The sequence below is a fragment of the Dermacentor silvarum genome, chromosome 10 (genome assembly GCF_013339745.2).
Source record: "Dermacentor silvarum isolate Dsil-2018 chromosome 10, BIME_Dsil_1.4, whole genome shotgun sequence".
NCBI lineage: Eukaryota > Metazoa > Arthropoda > Arachnida > Ixodida > Ixodidae > Dermacentor > Dermacentor silvarum.
Genome location: NC_051163.1, coordinates 30,506,158 through 30,525,729, shown reverse-complemented (window position 1 = coordinate 30,525,729; position 19,572 = coordinate 30,506,158). Strand labels below are relative to the sequence as shown.

At 44.5% G+C, this 19,572-nt stretch overlaps 1 protein-coding gene across 1 annotated transcript in view; it reads right to left on the bottom strand.

The window, feature by feature from the left end:
• The window catches only part of LOC119431445 (transient receptor potential cation channel subfamily A member 1-like), a 172,422-nt gene that overhangs the window by 135,992 nt on the left and 16,858 nt on the right, over positions 1 to 19,572 (bottom strand).

Below are 19,572 nucleotides of genomic sequence, written 5' to 3'. Positions count from 1 at the left end.
TTGCACAAAGAGGTATAAAAGTAGAGATGATGTACCTGAAGTGTAGCCGGAACACCGCTATCTTATCATAGGCCCGAAAAAACTCTAACAGATATGGTAGAATATATACAAAGGCTTTCTTGCCACTCCGTGCAGGCTTAAGCTGGTTCATTTTGCCGCACAGGTATGGTTCAATGTCTTTCTGTCACTGGATTGAAGCCTTGTCAAATTTGATGGCATATCACGATTTTGGAACGCAGCCTCTGACTGCGTACTGCGTGCGTAAACCGAAATTATAGGCCATAGCTGTGATCACAGTAACCATCGCGCACTTCGAGTTCAACAGCATGACTCTGCATGCGTGCCATTTGCTTCTATAGTCAACAATGATCTTCAAGTATGAACAATGAATGCTAACGCATTTCGCATTTCCTCAAGGACCGATGGCGCGCACCGAAAAAAAAAAAGGAAGCGTCTGCATACCGAAGCAGGCCCGAGAGGTCAAAGAGGTCTGAGTACACAGCTACTTGCACACTATTGCACGAAAGGTCACAGTCACAGGCTCTGTCGCTGCTGAACTGCAGCATTGTGTACGTCCTCTTCCAAACGCACGTTCGGAAAGTTTAGAATGAAGTTCCTCTTCCGAGCTAATTTCCGGCCGGGACAAAGCGGCAGTGAACAATGCGTCGACAGCTGGTGACTCGAAGCGGAGCTCTAATGGAGCCATTCGTTCCTACCACTCTCGCCTTCTCTTAAGCGAAGCTTTCCTATAGCGAATACTTGAGAACTTTACTGACCGCGGCTGATGGTGCTGCTACTGTCTGGCCGAACTGCCTCGCACATGGAAAATGAAATAGTTACGTGTCCGATGGTCCCAGCTCCACTGCCCGATGCTCTATTAGGCCGCAACCAAACGAGTATTCTCTCGTGTCAACGTCAAGTAGCTGTTTGAGAGTACTGGCGCGTTTCGACAGGCCTCTTGGCACGAGCAGGGAAAAGCACATGCGTGCGCATGTTTCAAAACTATAGCATTAGGGGCTCCGTGTCGCAGAAAATCTGTTGTCGTTGTCCGGCGCCGTCGCCGGCGTCGGCGTCCCGTGAGCGAAAATTGCTGTTTATATTCTATACGGGCGTAAAGTTCTTCTTCTACCACTAAAGTTGCTCATACCTTGTCTTGCATTCTTTACAAAGTTATTCCTCGGAATTTTGAGGATGACAGCCCACAAACAAATGCAATGAAACATGAACACCGACAGCGCATGCATTTTATGTTGAATCTTCTCGGACTGAAATATTAAAAGTGCGAAATAACAGAAGATCGACCGACGCAAGAGACCGCGTTTCTACCAGAAAGCTCGCCTTCGTGCATAAGGGTCCGCCGCCAGTGATTTCCCGGTAAACATTACGGTTACATAAGCTGCAGTTGCCGCGAAGCGTGAGAAGCAGTCAGGGATCTTTGAATGCTCTCACGTTCCACTCTTTAAGGCGAAGCTTAAGCGTGCTCCAAATTTTCATTAGACGCAAGTTCTCTCGCGCGAGAACTTTATGGCTGGCCTCCTATAGGTTAAGATGCTGTTGTCGGTGCATGGTGGCTATATGCAGCGTTTCTCAACCTCTAATGATGAATGAAATGATCAAAGAGAGTTAGGCAAAATGCTAGACTGCAACAGATGTGGTAAAACCTGATTAGTTATATCAAGCAGGCTATATGACTATTTGTCGCCGCCCCGTTTCAAAGGGGGGTGCCAATAAAGATAATCATCATCGTCAACACCAAAGCCTTGAGTGACAGTTTGCGTGGAACTTTTTTCCCTGATATCCGCTCAACGTCTCTTGTCGCAATGTACCGTTTCACGAGAGCTTAGCCACCCCAAAAAATAGAAAATAGAAAAAATGGTGTAATAAGATATTGAGAAGAAATCGACGCACCAAAACCGATTAGGCTTAGCGAAGAACCAATCCGGGCAATTAGCCCAGAAATGAATATGACGCAAGGTGTCTCAAAAAAGGCATAAGCGAGGCTGACTGGGAGGTGGAGGACCCTTACGCCGGTAGCACTTAAAAACTTTATTGAACCACTTTCGAGCGTTCCCTTCGGTGTTCAATGCAACCAGAACGTTGCGCAAGACCAGATTAATCAATAAAATGCAGGGAATGAAGCCAAACGGCCGTCCTCAATAAAGTCCCCGTAAGACGTGCGTGTGGTCCTCAGCTCTGCCGCATCTCATAGCGCAGAACCAATCGTGGCAATTAGTCGGCGGAGACGAAATGCTTGCGCGATGCCTAGCCTGCGGCTAATTAGTTCGTTAAGAATGAATATCCCTACGTCCATCTGTCGCTAGGGCCAGCAGGTGGCATTAATTAGCCCCGAGGAGGGGATCTCGCTCGTGCGTCTTTTGTGCCAAGGAACGCGTGCGGAGAGACTCAGCATTTTTACATGGAAACCTGAGCCAATAGGGAGTGATCACGGGACGTCACATGGCGCTGTTTTGTAGCCCTTTTCGCAGCTGCCAAGGTGGTGCTGGTGATAAGCGGATCTATATAACACACACACACACACACACACACACACACACACACACACACACACACACACACACACACACACACACACACACACACACACACACACATATATATATATATATATATATATATATATATTCTGAGCAGAACAGAATATACACGCATATATATATATATATATATATATATATATATATATATATATATATATATATATATATATATATATATATATATATGCGTGTGTCTGGGGGGAGGGGATGCCCAAGTCTTAGTTATTTGTACTCATTCGGGGTATTTACCGCGAGACATATTCCTATAGGAAAAGACCCGTATGCCCTGTGCCATAATTCTATGCGATCACAGGGGTTTATATGGGAACATACACGAGGGTTACAGAATGGACACCAAGAGAAGGGAAGCGCAGTCGAGGTCGGCAGAAAACCAGATGGGATGATGAAGTTAGGAAATTTGCAGGCGCAAGTTGGAATACGCTAGCGCAAGACAGGGGTAATTGGAGATTGCAGGGACAGGCCTTCGTCCTGCAGTGGACATAAAATATGGGCTGATGATGATGATACACGTTTTCATACAAGATAATATAGGATTGTGGATACAGGGCATATAGAGCATACGAGATTTTTAATTATGAACATCAGCAAAACGGGCCTCAAAAAATGCCTGGCAAGTGTGTGTGATGCAGGCGTTGCAGCTGTAAGTTAGTGCCGCTTGTCCGTTAAACGGGTACTCTCCTGTGGAATAGTAATGTTTAGTTGCTCTATTGATTATTTCGCCATCACAAAACCAACTAGCACGAGTAACGCGGCCTTTTAGGCGATGACTCTCTGAAGTATTGCCAATAGATGATGACAGACATTCGTCAATAAATAAATTGTTGAGCTGACCCTCGAGCGCATCCACCGAAGGCCAAGCGCTGCCATTTGCGAAACATGACCCGAGTAATTATTGCAGTATTTCATGCAGGAGCAGCCTAGTAGCCGCTGATCTGTATCCTTAGGCGAACCGGGAAAAGCATCTGAGATAGCACATGATAATGAAGTGTCCCATCTTAAATCTAAGTCCAACTGCGATTACAAATACTTCTGCTCGTATTTAAGGAGATGTTGGTGCTTGTAGATGAAACCGGCGACTTCTCTTCACTGACATGACATTTTGTTCGAAAGAATGATAATTATAGAAATAATTATCAAGCTAGCGTCGTAGAGTTAACCTCTCTTTCGCAAAGATCCCCTGTGGGGAACTTGCACAGCATTTCAAGTAAAAATTTGGCAAACTCAACTGTAGTTGACGTATACGTAGTGTGACGCATTCATGATCTTTAGAGAATAGTTGTATTGTAGTGAAGGGGAATGTTCGGCGTTGCAGCCACATCGCCAGTTCTTCGGGGAGGCGCGAGCTCGTGATTGCTAATTTGACTGCTCTGGTTGAAAACGCTTCCGACGCTGCCTTCTGCTCTCGTGCCTCCCCCCCCCCCCCCCCCTAGTGTGAATAATGTAAAAGCTCTATCGCGAACACTTATGTAGAACTTATATGCTGTAGGGGTTTATATTTATATTCAGTGAGGCAGAACATATCTAACAGCAAGATACAAGATTGAAAGCGAACTAAAATCGAACGGCACAAACCCACTAGCCCCAGCGGCACATATCCTGTTGCACATACCTATTCACCATTGTGGCAAATAATTTTATACGGCACAATCTCTGGAATCAGCCAATTAAAATGGCGAGATACACCACCTGCCCGACAGCTTGCAAAAAAAGTGGCTGCACTCGTAAAGGAATGTTTCGCATGAGAAAACAAAATCACAGATTCGTTCATTGCACTAAGACGTACACGCGGAAACTGTGTAGTTATAGCATGACTATTCATGATGATGTGGCACTTTGTTATAATCTACATCACGCGTCAGCCAATTCAAGGAGCTCTGATGGAGGCGGAATGAAAAACTGATCGTGCAAAGATCTTTGGCAGTTCGCTTGACGGTCAATCTTGATGGTCGCGATTGTTCGCAGCGTATTTCGTAGCGTCCGTGTTATTTGGGCGTCTTGTATCAGTTAGCTTAAACATGGATCGCAGTACAACATAGAGGCGGAAAATAATAACAAAGTAACGAAATATTTAATTGATGCACGACATACGGCTGACAGAACTCACTCAATCGGATCCCAATCCATCAATAAATATTATTGGGTCTAACGTCCTGGAATAGCGCAATTCGGGTAAGTGGGATTATGGTAGAGATCTATAGATTAGTTTTGACCACAGGCGTTCTTGAACATGAATCCAAAGCACTGTACACGAGTTTTCTTGCATTTAACGTACCTCTATAGAAAGGTGGGTATCACATCTGGGAATCGCACCCGCAACTTCGTGCTGAGAAACAGAACCCCATAGCAGTGAGCCACCATCGCGGCTCAATCAATCAATCAATCAATCAATCAATCAATCAATCAATCAAATGAACAAATACATACATGAATAGTCGTTCAATTGATCCATCAATCAATTCAGTAGCATGACCATTCGAATGTACGTCTGCCTGCGCAGCATATCTCTGGGCTTCAGGAGGTCACATTATCGGCATTGTCTTAATTCATACCTCTGGCATCTTCTATCTCCAGCCAACTCCACATTGCTCACCAACGTTTACTTGTGAGCAACGCCATAGTCTGTTACGGTGCGGTCAATAGTCTTTCCCCTGCCCTGTCAATTAATCAATCAATCCGTCTGTCTGTTCTGCTCAGCCTCGAGCATAGCTTCGAGCGTAAGACCTCGTAGGTTCAATTTGAGCACCGGCACGTTGACATTACTGCGAAACAGAGACGCACTCTCGACGTTCCAGCGCTCCCAAGGCCAGACTAGACGAGACGGACTAAGCCGAAGGATTTGTCCGTCGCCGTGTCTGCCATTGCGGCCACCAGCTGTTTACTGATTAAGGGGGACGACCGGGTGTGCTCTTTGGCGAAACGGGATAAGGTAATCCCCGTCACTAAGCGGCGTCGTGCATTAAATGGCTGCGCAGACCATCGCGCAGATGTGCAACCGCGTGTTTGTTTTCTGGAGTGCTATTGGCGATTCGGGCGCACCGCACCTGTGCGCGTTGTGGTCATAAGTGCTCCACTGCGCATGCGCGGACAAGGAAGAGGGAAATGGAATAGTGTTGAGAAAGGGAGGGGGAGGGGGTATTCTCTGCCGCATGACGCCATAACTGGTTGTCTAGAGACGAAAACTTGAACGACATTCCGGTGTACAAGAGAGACCATCAACCCTTGTCGACCTCATGTGGTCGCTCATCTCAAGACTAGCCATATGGTGGACTAATGGCGCAGATCCACGCAAAGCGAGGTGGGTAGGCAGGCTGACGGGAATGAAATAGTTCTTATCATAGCACTATTAAAGTTCATATGCAGTACGCCATTACCTTGTTTTATGCTGGAAGATTAGTACGAAGTCATGTTTATGACTTATGACTGGTTTGTTTCATGAGCGGACTTCGTGAACGTGCACGGAATCGGCTCGCGAACCGGAATTTCGGTGCACATTACAGAGTCCCTGTTGATCAAAATAAATCAGGAGCCCTCCTTCTTAGCCTTACAAGAGCGCCTCTTGAGGTCCTGCTGATGTAATGTCTAGGCATTGTTGAGTCAACGATTTTCTAATAAAACCTCAAGATTTGTTTAACCCACACAACAATTACTAATTGAAAATGTTATTGATCCCACCACAACCGTTAAGTCATTCAATTTTCTTTGTGGGATTCGTGATGTGTATAGTTCATGATCGACAGATACAAGACATTATACATGTTGAAATACGAAGTATTTGAATGCATGTCCTGGTTAGTACAGTCGTGCTATGGTTTTTTAGGTGCCAGACCTTCAGCAACAATGACTAATGTCGCATACATAGTTATATTTTCAGGAGAACCTATACAATGCCCACAAAGAGGAATAAAGAATCCACAGCTTGTCTTTCAGGTACAATGGTTTTGATGATTTTCCTTTTTTATTGATTCAATATTTTTTATTACCAGGCAACGCCATTCTTGGCAGTATTGTGTGGGTCACTAAGAATCATAAAATGAATCAACAGTTTTGCGGCCAACCACATCTGCTGGCAACTTATTCCACTGGTCTATGGTCCTCGGGGAAAAACAACTGAATACTTAAAAAGATCTATCCTGGAGACGTGAGACCGCACCATAAATTTGTGGTTTACACATGAAGACATCTAGTGCGCAGGCTGGAGATAATTGGAAGCAGTAATTCTGGTTTCTTTGTTGCACATTCAATAAAACAGTTTAAAGCGAAGATTTTGCCTTTTTTAACTCAGTGAGCGCTTTTTCACTTCCTCTCTGTGGTACTTCAGCAACGTCTCACTTCATCCCTCGGAACAAATCTTGCTGCAAGAGATTGAATAAGCTCAAGGGTATCAACATTTACCATGTGAAACTGGTCCCACACAGGGCAGGCCTATAGGAGTATGGGCCTGATATAAGCTACGCATACGGTCCCTGCTTAACTTAACTATAATCACTTAACTGTAATAAGTTGGGAGGTTTCCTGCCCTGTATTATTACCCCATTATAAGGCGTCCCTATCGGCGTACTACGGCGTACATGATAGCCAAGCTGTGATTTTGTTACGTCAAACAAATCACTATATTAAGATGACGACGCGTAAACATAAGACGTAAAAGAAAAACTGTCAACCCTTCCCCTGGGGTGGAGATGGAAGACCAGCGAAGCTGTATTATGGTGGGAATTGTGTATTTCCAATTATGACTACTAAGATGTGATGGTGTAATTGGTTATTTAAACTAATAAAGAATGAGAAATATATATGATCCGGTGGTTTTGATTTATTTAGTGACCACAGGAACCATGACCTTATGGTCACTACAGTACACTGCCATAGGGTGTACGGCAAAGGTTGGCACGTTCTTCATAAACACGTCACCAAAGCCGCGCGCGTTCGGTGCGAACGCGGGCAAAACGCCGCCTCCGTCGACAACTGTTCTGCGCGTTGTTTGTGTGACCGCACACAACCGCTGTCAACACGCTGGCGTGAGCAAGCGCGCCAGCAGCAGCGAGCGAAGATTCATGTGGTATATCGCTTTAACGGAAACTGAGCGGTGAAAGCACAGCGCATACAAAGGTAGGAGCCGTGTTAGAGATCGCTTTCAAGATACGGTGCGCGCGACCACCCGGCGCCGCGCAAAGTACAAGTTGCTCGCAGAGCAGAAGCCCCAAACCCCTCCCTCCCGCGCTGCCTTCCCGCTGTCCTCCTTTCGCGTGGGTCATTGACTGGCCAGTTCCCCTTGCGCTCGGTCGCAAGATACGAATTTGGTGCCGCAGCTAAACGTCGCATCCACTCCCTCCCTCCCATCACCCCACGGGCTTTCGCGCGACGGAAGAAGTGGCGTTTGCTCACCGCCGTGCGTTTGCTCCCCGTGAAAGCACGTGTCCCTCGCGCGCTTTCATTCGCACATACAGCATACGGCCAATGAGAGTTTTATTTCTACATCCGGACGCTACCATCGAAGAATGAGCCTCCAACAGCTTTGCTGTAAAAAAATACGGACGAAGATCGTAAATGTGTTCTCCGCGTTTCTGCCTCCGATGCAGTTACGCGTACTCCACCACGTGTTGTAGCACTGGTGGAGAGAAAAATAAGCTCTTGCGTTCATGATGGCCATGTTTCACATTGTCGTTTTCTCCTCATGCACCGCTTGTGGAATTTTCTAATCGCTTATCGTTCTCTTCTGGATTTGTCGGCCTTTACGCTTTATTTCTTGTGATGTGCTGGCAAGTTGGCGCAGGTTTTCCTGTTCTTGAGCTTCTTTTCGGACGTGATAATGTATTCGTTTATAGATTTTCGATGTGAACATCTCACGAAAGACGAGAAGACCAACAATAACGCAATAGTCGTCGATCAGCTAAAGTTTCAGCAACGACTCTCTATATTAATAAAGCAAGTCGTATTTGAGTGCAATGGATTATTTTTGGCCGTGCAAGCCTTGTAGATATGACCGACACCAGAATTTCTGAGATACTTTCCTGCCCGTCTATTATATAACAAAGGTTCCCTAATTAATTTAGAGTGGTGAGCTTGATAATCCTAACTCTTCCTTTTTTGCTATGAATGAAGGTGCGAAATCTTTAAACCCCAGCAAAGAACAATAACAAGCCTCAAATCACCTTAAAAATTAATATAATAGCTTTTCGACAGCCAGTTTCTACTGTGCGAGACGCCATGAGGCAGAGGGTGGTCACGTGTTAGCAGGACATTAGGACACTTTGAGACTCGTCCCTGCTCGCTCCATCCGTCGGCTATGCGGCTGCACAGGCCCTCACATCATATATCGGCATAGGAGGCGATTGAGAAAGTGTCGAAACGTCGCAATGTCTAGCTCCCACGCGAGCACTTTCTGCAGCATGACCTGACAACACATTAACCTCCTGGGAAACAACACATAAACTGGCTGTAGTAAAGCTATCATAACAAATTAACTCGGGTGCTCTGACGCTCGCCAGTATGTTCCGTTGAACGTAAAAACAAGCTTCACTTGTGAAACGGTGAGAGTCGAAAATGTCATTCAGTATTTATTTATGGTGCATATTCTAATTGCGCAATTTTGAGTGAGTTAGTACTCTCGGCATAAACGTTTTCTATAAATTTGTGCCCAGCAGAAAGCTGGGCGACAGGGCCTTGGTGGCAACGAGAGCATTGCTACATTACGTCCCTTGGACAGGTCTCCGTGCGACCGTTTAAACTTGTTCCGCACTTCAAAGTGCCCACTCAAATAATGCTCTCTCTATCCCCTTCTTTCCCTCTTTCCGCCTTTATACAATCCCCTTTCCCCAGAGCAGGCTAGCAAACCGGACGTGCCTCTAGTTAACCTCCCTGCGTTTCCTTGCTTTTTTCTTTTGCTTTTTGTGACTAGCACCAGTTTTGATAAATACTGACCAAAGTGTGCCGTTCAATAGATTCACGTTTCACTAAACAGTTTTTCGTAGAAAATTTTTAGGCATCGCGAAAGCATATGTGGTAAAAATTATACTTTTACAAAAATGAATTAGCGCACTAAATAGCTTCTTCAGACAAAGTATTCGGCTTGTTTCGAACTACTTTTGAGCAAGTGGCGCCACCGCATGCTTATGCTTGATTTCAGGAGGAATGCCCCATTTGTTCACCCGATTGGACGTGGCCACCCTAGTTGAGAGTAAAAAACAGCAGTTATTTAATGGACCTAAAAGGCGGACGGGTATCTTTCGAGTATTTGGGTTAATGCAACAAACGCGATCCCAGTGCCAAGCGATGTGAGAGGTTTTCTATCTTAAGCACGTTTACTTACACTTGCCCACTCCTACAGACCTACAACGCCGTGTCTTCTCAGCACGACCTTTTACCAGGTCAATTTTCCGGGGAACGATCTCGAGACTAACTCCCGCATGGCTAACGAAGAAGTAACTACACTCCTCGAATAATTCAATTTGAGATCCCCGGTTCTCGGGCGGAAACAGAAAAACGAGGCAGAGACACACGAAAACGTGACTTCTGTACGTCGGTTTGCTCCGGGAAGCATAGGATAACGAATGAGGCAGCGATAACGCCTTTGCAGTGAAGAAGCGAATCGTATCACCGCGTATGGCACGCTAGAGCAAAGAAGAGATCTTTTCCTCCTCCACTTGGTTCAAACAGCAGAAAGAAACGAAACCGTCGAGAAGACGGCAGACACGACACGAAGTTCAACAACAACTGCCCTGCTTACCTTTGTGATGATGTTGTTGCATTTCAGCCACTGGCGCTCAATACAACGTCCAACCCATCTGTTTACAGACCTCACTAAACCAGCAGGACTCTAGAATACTTTTCTTAAGCGAAAATTCTGGGACCTTGGCTACATCCGTCGATGGAGCAGCTATTTGTGCGCTACTGCAGTTTTGGATGGACCCCGGCCTTAGTGACCAATTGTGTAGTCCTGCTGTGTGCGTCCCGATGTGCGCGCGTGGTGTTGCCTCTCCTCCTCTTCTGCTCTTTTGATCTCACTTTTCCTTAGCCCCAGTTTACGGAAGCAAACCAGACGCTCGTCTGATTGACCTCCCTGATATTCCTTTCTTTGCTTTCTCTCTCTCTTTCTCGGCCACCTCAGCAGAGAGAAAAAAATAGAAATTACAGGAAAGGTAGGAAGAAAGGGAAAGCAAAATGATATCTGGTGAAGTTAGCCAAGTGACATGCTACTCCAGGTGAAACAGTGTGGGATGAAAGAAAGAATGGTCCAGACAAGCGTCTCTTTTGCTACCCTACACGGGAAATAAGGAAAAGGGGGAATCGAAATGGGAAAAAGGGAGAGAGTAAACATAACGTTCACGCAAGTAACAAGACCCACGGGAAGGCTATCAACGGTCCCTATGGCCAGTGTTTTTTTGAAAACTGCAGTATGGCGCGTCAGATAACATTTTGTGCCAGCGGCGGATCTGGCCACGGTCCAGAAATTTTCGTCACGGAAAATGTTTTTTAGTGCAACCACTTTAACGCGGACTGTATATCATATCGAGGACCTCCATAAAACATCTGTTCGATGGTTTCTTGCCATTCACAAAAGTCAGGCGTTATTTTTTTCTCTTATTATTCTTTTTTATTCTTTTTATTTTGTGTGACCTATTACTATTGCTGAAAGCTGGGCGAGTTGGTCTCTGGCATCGTGAAAGATGTTTGCAGCACTAAGAAAGACAAACAAGGAATGCACTAGATGTGCGCTGAACATCAGCTGACTCTATGACACGAAGGATTGCGTGCATCGACGGCTCGCATTCGCGACGAAATAAGTTTCCAATGTTAGGTTAGGTTAGGCCCGGACAAATACACGGTGGATATACGATCTATTATTCCATGTCAGAGCTCGAGGGCACTTCAGCCATCGGCGTTCCAGAGTGGTGCCTTTTCGTGCAAGGGCTGCCCAATATCGATAACTTGGGTGGCACCAATGAGAACTGGTGTACTGAGCGTGACACCACAAGGACTGACTTGTGGTGTCTCGACTTGGGGTGTCAAAGCTCAAAAGTTCTGTTTCCTGTGTCTGTGTCCAAAAATTTTTTTGCGCTACGTTTGCTCGTGAACATGAGCATGACATGACGACGCTGTCCACTGAATTGACACTTGCATGATTGATTGATTGATTGATTGATTGATTGATTGGTTGACTGATTGATTGACTGCTTGATTACATGCATGACTAACTGATTAATTGATTTGTCGCCAAAAGTGATGGAAAGAAAGTGGTAATAAACTTAATTGTCACGGTGGCATCTGAACCATCCCGTGACGATGGACAAAATCAAAGTATTTGTTGGAGAAGGAATGTAGGAATAATAAAAACATGTAAGCGCTGCAGGAGAGAGGTATTCAGGGTATATTGGCGCTGATCTCGGCATTACCAGGAAAAGTGGGATCGTGCTTCACATGATGACCATGCGTTTGTGATGATATGATTCATGTGAACATGTTTTCGTTTGAAGGTATGCACTTGTGTTTGGGCAAGATGACTGCCACCACACGCGATGCAAACGGCTGTTAGTGCGCTTATGCTTGGTGTGATTTTTCTATTTGCTTCTTCTAACAAGGTGCGCGTTTTTTAAATCCTTTTTTGGGAATACACGAGAACCAACGACAAAACGCTAGATTTACACCTAAAATTATTGCACAGTCAGAATTGTACATACATTTTATGGCCGATAACAGGTACACTGAGCTACGATCACAATCTTTCCGTGGCCGAAACCTCCGACTGCGTTATTCAACGCCTCTAGAATCGGACGTGCATTGGGCTTCAACACATGAAGAGTAATCCCGTCATTAAAGCCGCCATTTTTTAATGACGTGATATCCTTGAATCAGGGCTGAAAGTTTCTCTAAAGCGCCGCCTGGACACGTTGTTTTTTATCTACTGGCACGTGGTCACTGAATTAGGTGATAATTTCGGCATCAACAGCAGCCCGTTCTACATTCGAAATCACCGAAGTTCACCAAGGATCCGATATACAGAACGCCTTTCAAGTCTCGACTTAGACGTAGATAAAGGCCGGCCCTATTTAAGTGAAATGAGCACTAGTACACCTGACGGCCAAACACGTGACATAAGATGCAGGATCAAGAACACCACACATCCTTTAACACAGGCGCTTTCCAGGAGACGGAGAAGCTAATGCCTTGAATTCAGGAGAGAAAAGGGATAATAAACGAATTCCCCAATTGGGTTTCCTGTCTTTTCAGAACAAACGAATTCAAAAATTGTTGCGAAAACAATCGATGGAATTAAAATTGATAATTCAATGCGCGACAGGTAAGGGGGATACGATTAGCGGATTATCTAATACAAGGACGCTAAAGCCGACAAATACGTGCAATAAGTGGTCCTCAGTTTGTCTACAATGTACCTAATGAAATCTAGAAGGGAAATAGAAATGATATGGCCAACGACCTTGAATCAAGGAAGGTGATCGTGTAATGCGAATATGTAGATTAAGATTATCCATTTTAAAGAGTCACGTAAGAGCCATGTGCGCGCTTTACGAAACAGTAAGCTTTGCATTTATGTCCAAAGACCTAGGGCTTGGGATAATGGTTCCGTTGAAGAGGTGCCACGGAACTATCGACTTGCGCGTGGCCTTGAACCCATAAGCGCGTTAAGATTTATTGATTTATTCTTAATAGGTTTTGTTGTATAAAGCCTCCCTCCTTTATTTTAGCCAATATGGGCTCATACATTGAAGTTGAATATTGACTGACATTATTACAAAGACTTTGTACCGTATGTCGATTAGTAATAACAATTAGTGACTGCAATAACAACATCAATGCTCAGGCAACGATGGCGGGTGGTCGCCTCTATAATTGGCAGCTCATTGTTCTCAGAATAACCCCTTTCATGGGCGCGCACCCTTTTTATGATTTATAACGCACTATTTGCTTCGCCCCTGGGCTATTGTCGCCTCGTTTGGTCAAATAGTACCACGAGATCGTTAGGTAATTTCGTTTCTCTCCAGAAGAATGCCTCATTTGCTATTTATATATGCCTTACAATGAACATACGCGTGATGTATTGACGAAGTTCAAAGTTTTACTAGTGGACCACCTTCACAAATATCAACTTATATGTTCTTTGAAATGTGGTATGAATAAGGGTACTACTCATATCAGACATATTGCACACTTGCAAGAGAATCCAGCTTTTTCGCCTAAGTCCATACACTGAGCAATGGGCACTTCCGTGCCCACGCACTAATTACGGCCTTCAAACACACCCCTACTGTCGTCCCTCAACACTTAACAAATACAAACTAAGTGACGAAAACGTACGTCATGTATCCAAAAAACACACCACTGCAAATACTTTTGTGAATGTTATTTTTTTCTCTGTGTTACTTGAAACGTATTTCCTTACCGTTCCAAAGTTGTGCCATGTCTGCTCTTGCTGAGTGTATTTTTTTCAATCTTTTGCCACAACTAAGTATAATGAACATGTTGCCATGTTGTTATCGGTTGTTCACGGGGAGGTTACAGCCTTTATCCTGCCATCCCCACATTAATGTACATGTGTGGTAAATAAACTTCAACTCAATTCAGTTTCATTATCGTAAGCGTGTCTGATGCTATTCTTGTTTTGCCTGTCTAGCTCTCTAGATCACGGGATCAAATCCCAGCCCCTGCGGCCCCATTTCAATGGGGGCAAAAAAAAAAAAAAACATCTGTGTATTTAGATTCAGGTGCACGTTAAAGAGCCCCAGGTTGTCAAAATTAATCCGCGGTCCCCCACTACAGTATGCCTCGTAATAAGATCGTGGTTTTGGCACGCAAGACCCCATAATTTTTTAGCTCTCTAGATATTATATCCCACGAGCAACCTCTCACCTTAGGTTTACTCAGAACTTTACACTTCTGTAGGTCACCCTCCTCGGCAGCCGTAAAACGCTTGAATGATCTTCACAAAGCGGAAAAAAAAGAAGGCAGCACCAATTTACACCCGAACCAGCTTTCGCCTGCGTATGAAATATTATGCCCCATTTGAGTTTACTAATACAAAAAGAACCATAAATCGATGATGTCCAGCTCGAAGAGCTTGATTTAGAGGCATGCATTTTCCTTAAGCTTTTTTTTTTGCTTATGTAGGCGACAGCCATAGAAAGCTGCAATTTGTCGCAAAGATTTATACTGCCTGCAGGAATCAATATGACGTACAGGCTTCTCGTTGAAGCTTCAAGTTATGTTTAGCTTACACTGTGTTGTTTCAGTGGTGAACTTCAACCGAGGCTTTCGTTTCTGGGCGTGGGTTATGGACTCGACTACGCAGTGACTCGCCTCGTCTTCCTTTCCTTTCTTTCTTTCTTTCTTTCTTTCTTTCTTTCTTTCTTTCTTTCTTTCTTTCTTTCTTTCTTTCTTTCTTTCTTTCTTTCGTTATTTCTGTCTTTCTTTATATCTTTCTTTTGAATGCTTGACGCCCATGAAGCCGGCAATTTTCGAGATGCCGTTGGTTGGTTTATGAAACTCCCGGGTGCATTGATCTGCACGAAGGAATAGGATAGTCATTTTTTCCTCCGCCGAGGTTATTTTCAGAGAGAAAGGAAACCTAAGCTTTGAGACGTAGTGCGCAAAATAGAAACATTGCACCTCGCGAAATGCCAGATATAAGACGGCTCTTCTAATCTTTATTTTTCTTCGTGCATTCTTGATAGGACGTCCGATGACGACGGCGAATCATTCGTTCAGGCAAGTATGTTCGATTCTCCCTACGTTCAACAGCACGAACTTCTTGTCCACCCGAAGTAATGGAGAGACCAGAATAATGCGTGGTGTTGCGTACAAGGAGTGGTTTAGAATGGTGGAATATGTAATGAAAACTTGGAGGACGTTTAAGGCTTCGCTTTTAAGAGTGCAACGCGATATCATTCAAAGATCTCTGACTGCTTTTCACTTGCTTCGGTAACTGCAGCTTATGTAACCAATGTTTACCGCGAAACGCAAGCGGCGAACGCTATGCACGAAGGCGAGCTTTCTGGTTCTTTTTATTTTCTTAATGTCGCACGGCGGGCGCCGCCGCTGCCGCAGATGATGATGATGATGATGATTTATTGGCATCCCCTTTGAAACGGGGCGGCGACGAATAGTCACCTAGCCTGCTTGGTTTAATCAGGTATACTATACCTGTTCTTTATCTAGCATTTTTGTATACCACTCATTATTTTTATTTTTCAAAAATTTACCTTGTACCGCTGCCTATGATTTTAAGAGATCAGGTCGTATTCATATTTTCCCTGCTTTTTTACCACCAGTACTCTAATCGTCTCTTGTTTATCTCTACGGCTGATCTGTTGATGTTTCCTTCCACTTTAAACCCAAGCGCTTCTGGGAGTTGAACGTTACCTACGGTTCTCGCTGGGTGGATCCCGTCGCATTCCATTAGGATGTGCTGATTGGTCTCGGGATCTTTACTGCAGCATACACATGCCTCATCTAGTTCCGAATATTTGTTCCGGTATGTTTTGGTCTTTAGGCATCCGGCTGGAGCCTCAAATAGCAAGGCACTGCCCTTTGTATTATCGTACAAATTTCCCCTTGTAATTTCTTTCTTCTCAATCTTGTAAATCTCCATTGTCCTTTTTGTTTCCATCCTTTGCATCCAATTCACGGTCTCTATTTCTCTCACTTTCTTTCTGATGACTCCTGGTTGTCTATTTACAGTTTCGATTATCCTGTACTTGGTTGCCAACTTCCTTGACCTCTTCCTCCATTCTGTGTCCACGCTTTTCATGTAGAGATACTTGTGCACTTTAGCCGCCCATTTATTTTCATCCATGTTCCTGAGCCTTTCTTCAAAACTAATTTTGCTCTATCCTTCCCTGACTTCAAAAGAGGCCCAACCCAGGTCACTCTGCACTGCCTCAACTGTGGTATTACCGTGTGCTCCCAAAGCCAACCGGCCTACTGATCTTTGGTTAACTTCCAAACCCGACAAGATATCCGATATTAAGCATATAATGGCGTTTGCGAATGTTAGCGCTGGCACCATTACTCCTTTCCAGATTAAACGCACCACCTCATACTTATTGTGGCCCCACAGTGCTCTGTGTTTCATTATTGCTGCATTCCGCTTCCCCTTTATTTCAGATTCTCTTGGTGGTTGCTTGAGTAATTCTTTCCTTCGTTTATGTGTACGCAGGTGCGTGGAGGCGAGCGTCATCTGGATAGCGTTGCAAGTAACTGAGCGCCGCGCGCCGCTCTGTGATTGGTAGAAACGCGGCCTCTTGCGTGGGCCGTTCCCAGAGGTAGTACGCAGTCGCGCCAAAAAAAATTACATCGTTTTTAGGTTTCTATTATTGTTTCGCACTTCTCATACTTAAATCTGAGAAAAATTAACATAAGAGGCGTGCGCTGTCGGTGTTGTGTTTCATGACGTGTGTTTGTGGGCTGTCATTCCAAAATTCCGAAGAACAACTTTGTCAAGAATGCAAGACAAGGTGCGAACAACTATAGTGATAGAATGGTGTGGCAATATAACCCGCATGCAATCATCATCACCAGCCTTTATTTATGTCCACTGCAGGACGAAGGCCTCTTCCTGTGATCTACAATTACCCCTGTCTTGCGCTAGCTTATTCCAACTTGCGCCTGCAAATTTCCTAACTTCATCACCCCACCTAGTTTTCTGCCGTCCTCGACTACATATACCGCATGTTATATAGGAAGGCGTGGCATATACATATACCTAAATATATACGGAAATTCTCGCTCACTAAAAACGCCGCCGACGTGGATGCCGACACCAGATTTTCAGCGACACGAGGCTCTTAACGTTATTGCGTTAAAATAGTTCTGGAGTTTAACGCCCCTTTACTTAAGCGCAGTGTATTATGCGGGACGCTGCAGTGGAGAGCTCCGCATTACTTTGGACCACCAGTAATTGTTTAACGTGCAGCTAGATATAAGTACACGGGCGTTTTTTGCATGCCGCCCGCCTCTCTAATACGGCCGCCCTGGCCCGCAGTCGAACGCCTGACACCGTTCTCAGCCTTCGCAACACCATAGCCACTGAGCTACCATGTCCGGTCTGGAGTGTTACTATGAGCGCAAGTGAAAGTATAGTTTCGTGTTTTTTTATTTATTTTTTTTTTGCTCGTTGCCATCCAAGTATTGGAAAGGTGATACGCATTTAGCACAAGTAGAACTCTATCTCTGCAGTTGTAATTTTGTACTATCTTTATCAGTTCTTCCTTTTCTTTATTATCTTTCGTTTCTATTGATGTTTTATTGGCGGTGCCAATGTAGACAACGTTTATGGGGACATCGTATAGTGTTCTCTCTGTAACACGAGAAAAGCGTACAAAAGACAGGCCGTTTTAGCACTAAAATACAGAAAGAAAACACGCACGGTTCAAACGCATCCCAAAGATACGAAAGCAATTTAGACGCCCGCACAGCGCCATAAAGATAACTAAGCGCGTGACTTATTTACCATCACATACAATTGAATATCGTACACCGGCTCTGCCAATACAAGCCGTTAGCAATATCACAGGCATAGTCTTCTCTGAAACAACGGACTTCTGCTACGTGACGTCGCAGCTATTGTCTCACTTAGGCGATGAGGACAGGACAAAGATGTTTCTTTCTCATGTTCTTGCAAAACAAGACACATAGCCCCTCACTGGTAGACAACTGTGCCATTAGGTTCGGATTCGTGGGCATAATATATACATATATGCATTTCATGCTCAGACGCAGTTTTCCCGGTAAAATATGCCTCCTGTGGTGGCTGATCTGAAGCGAACACTTGCAAATTTTGTTCAAAACTCATAATGTGCATCATCCCGTCAACTCCAACCGAAAGCGGCACTTCGGACAAAATTATTGCGGACTAAGACTTGGTTTAAGAAAAACATAAAAAACAAACAAACAAGTACAAGATTGAACAAACAAACACAAACTATAACCAAATATGGTTTACACCAGCCTGCAGGCGAAATAAGGGAGTGACCAGACAGATTGCGGTATGTCCTGGCTCTAGTCAAAGCGACACTCTGCTATAGGTAAATCCGCTGCTTTAATGAACCGTAGGTTTATAAAGCCGCCATTTCGGATATCGTATGCATGATTGGTATTGAATGGGGCACACCGGAGGTAGAAAAGGTGAAACTACTGGGAACATCCCGTACATTGGTCACAGAAAATGCCCTTCTATCCATCTAGGTCAGCTTCTGGCGCAAATGTCATGACATATAAGTAAATAATTGATGCATTCCCGACTGTCAAAATAATAAATTAATCGCTAATTGTTAATAAGGCTTCCTTGCGTAATTATTTTACATGAAGTAAACAATTACAAAAATGACGACGATTCAACAACTAAAGCGCCTTGCAACGCGTTCTCGCAATAGAAAAGAACGATATGTAGATTCAACGCACATCTCGTAATCTATGTGAAGCGAATCTTTCGTGAAGTGGTTGTACAAATGCTATAAATTTGTCCATTTTATTCCTGTGGCTTTAGTGTAAAGTGGCGCGCGCGCATGCGCTTTCGCGCACCCGTGCTACACATTATGAGACATAGGGCGACAACCTCTCTTTTTCTTTTGTTGACATGATATAAGGAGACGTTAGCGTACAAAAACGGCGCCGGCTACTTCTTGGCTCTTGAATATGTGGCACATAGAAAAAAGATTCTACTTAAGACAAACAGCAACATACAACATGGTTGCAACAAAGTGGTTTGTCACATACAAGCGTAATTAACAAGTCGAGATTACAAACACGCACTTAAAGCGTGCGTATGAGAAAAGAGCGGGGACAGAAAATTCACAACCTTTCTCGGCATAGAAAGCCTCTGTCTGGAGACGATACTTCGGGCCGGGGTGCATATACTGAAAACTCAGAAGGCACAGCAACCGCGGTTGAACGCGATTGGCTGAAACGCCGCCGGCGACGCTCGACGCCATTAGCAACCGCTGTGAGAGTATGCCACGCCACCTATACACCTTTTATGCTAACC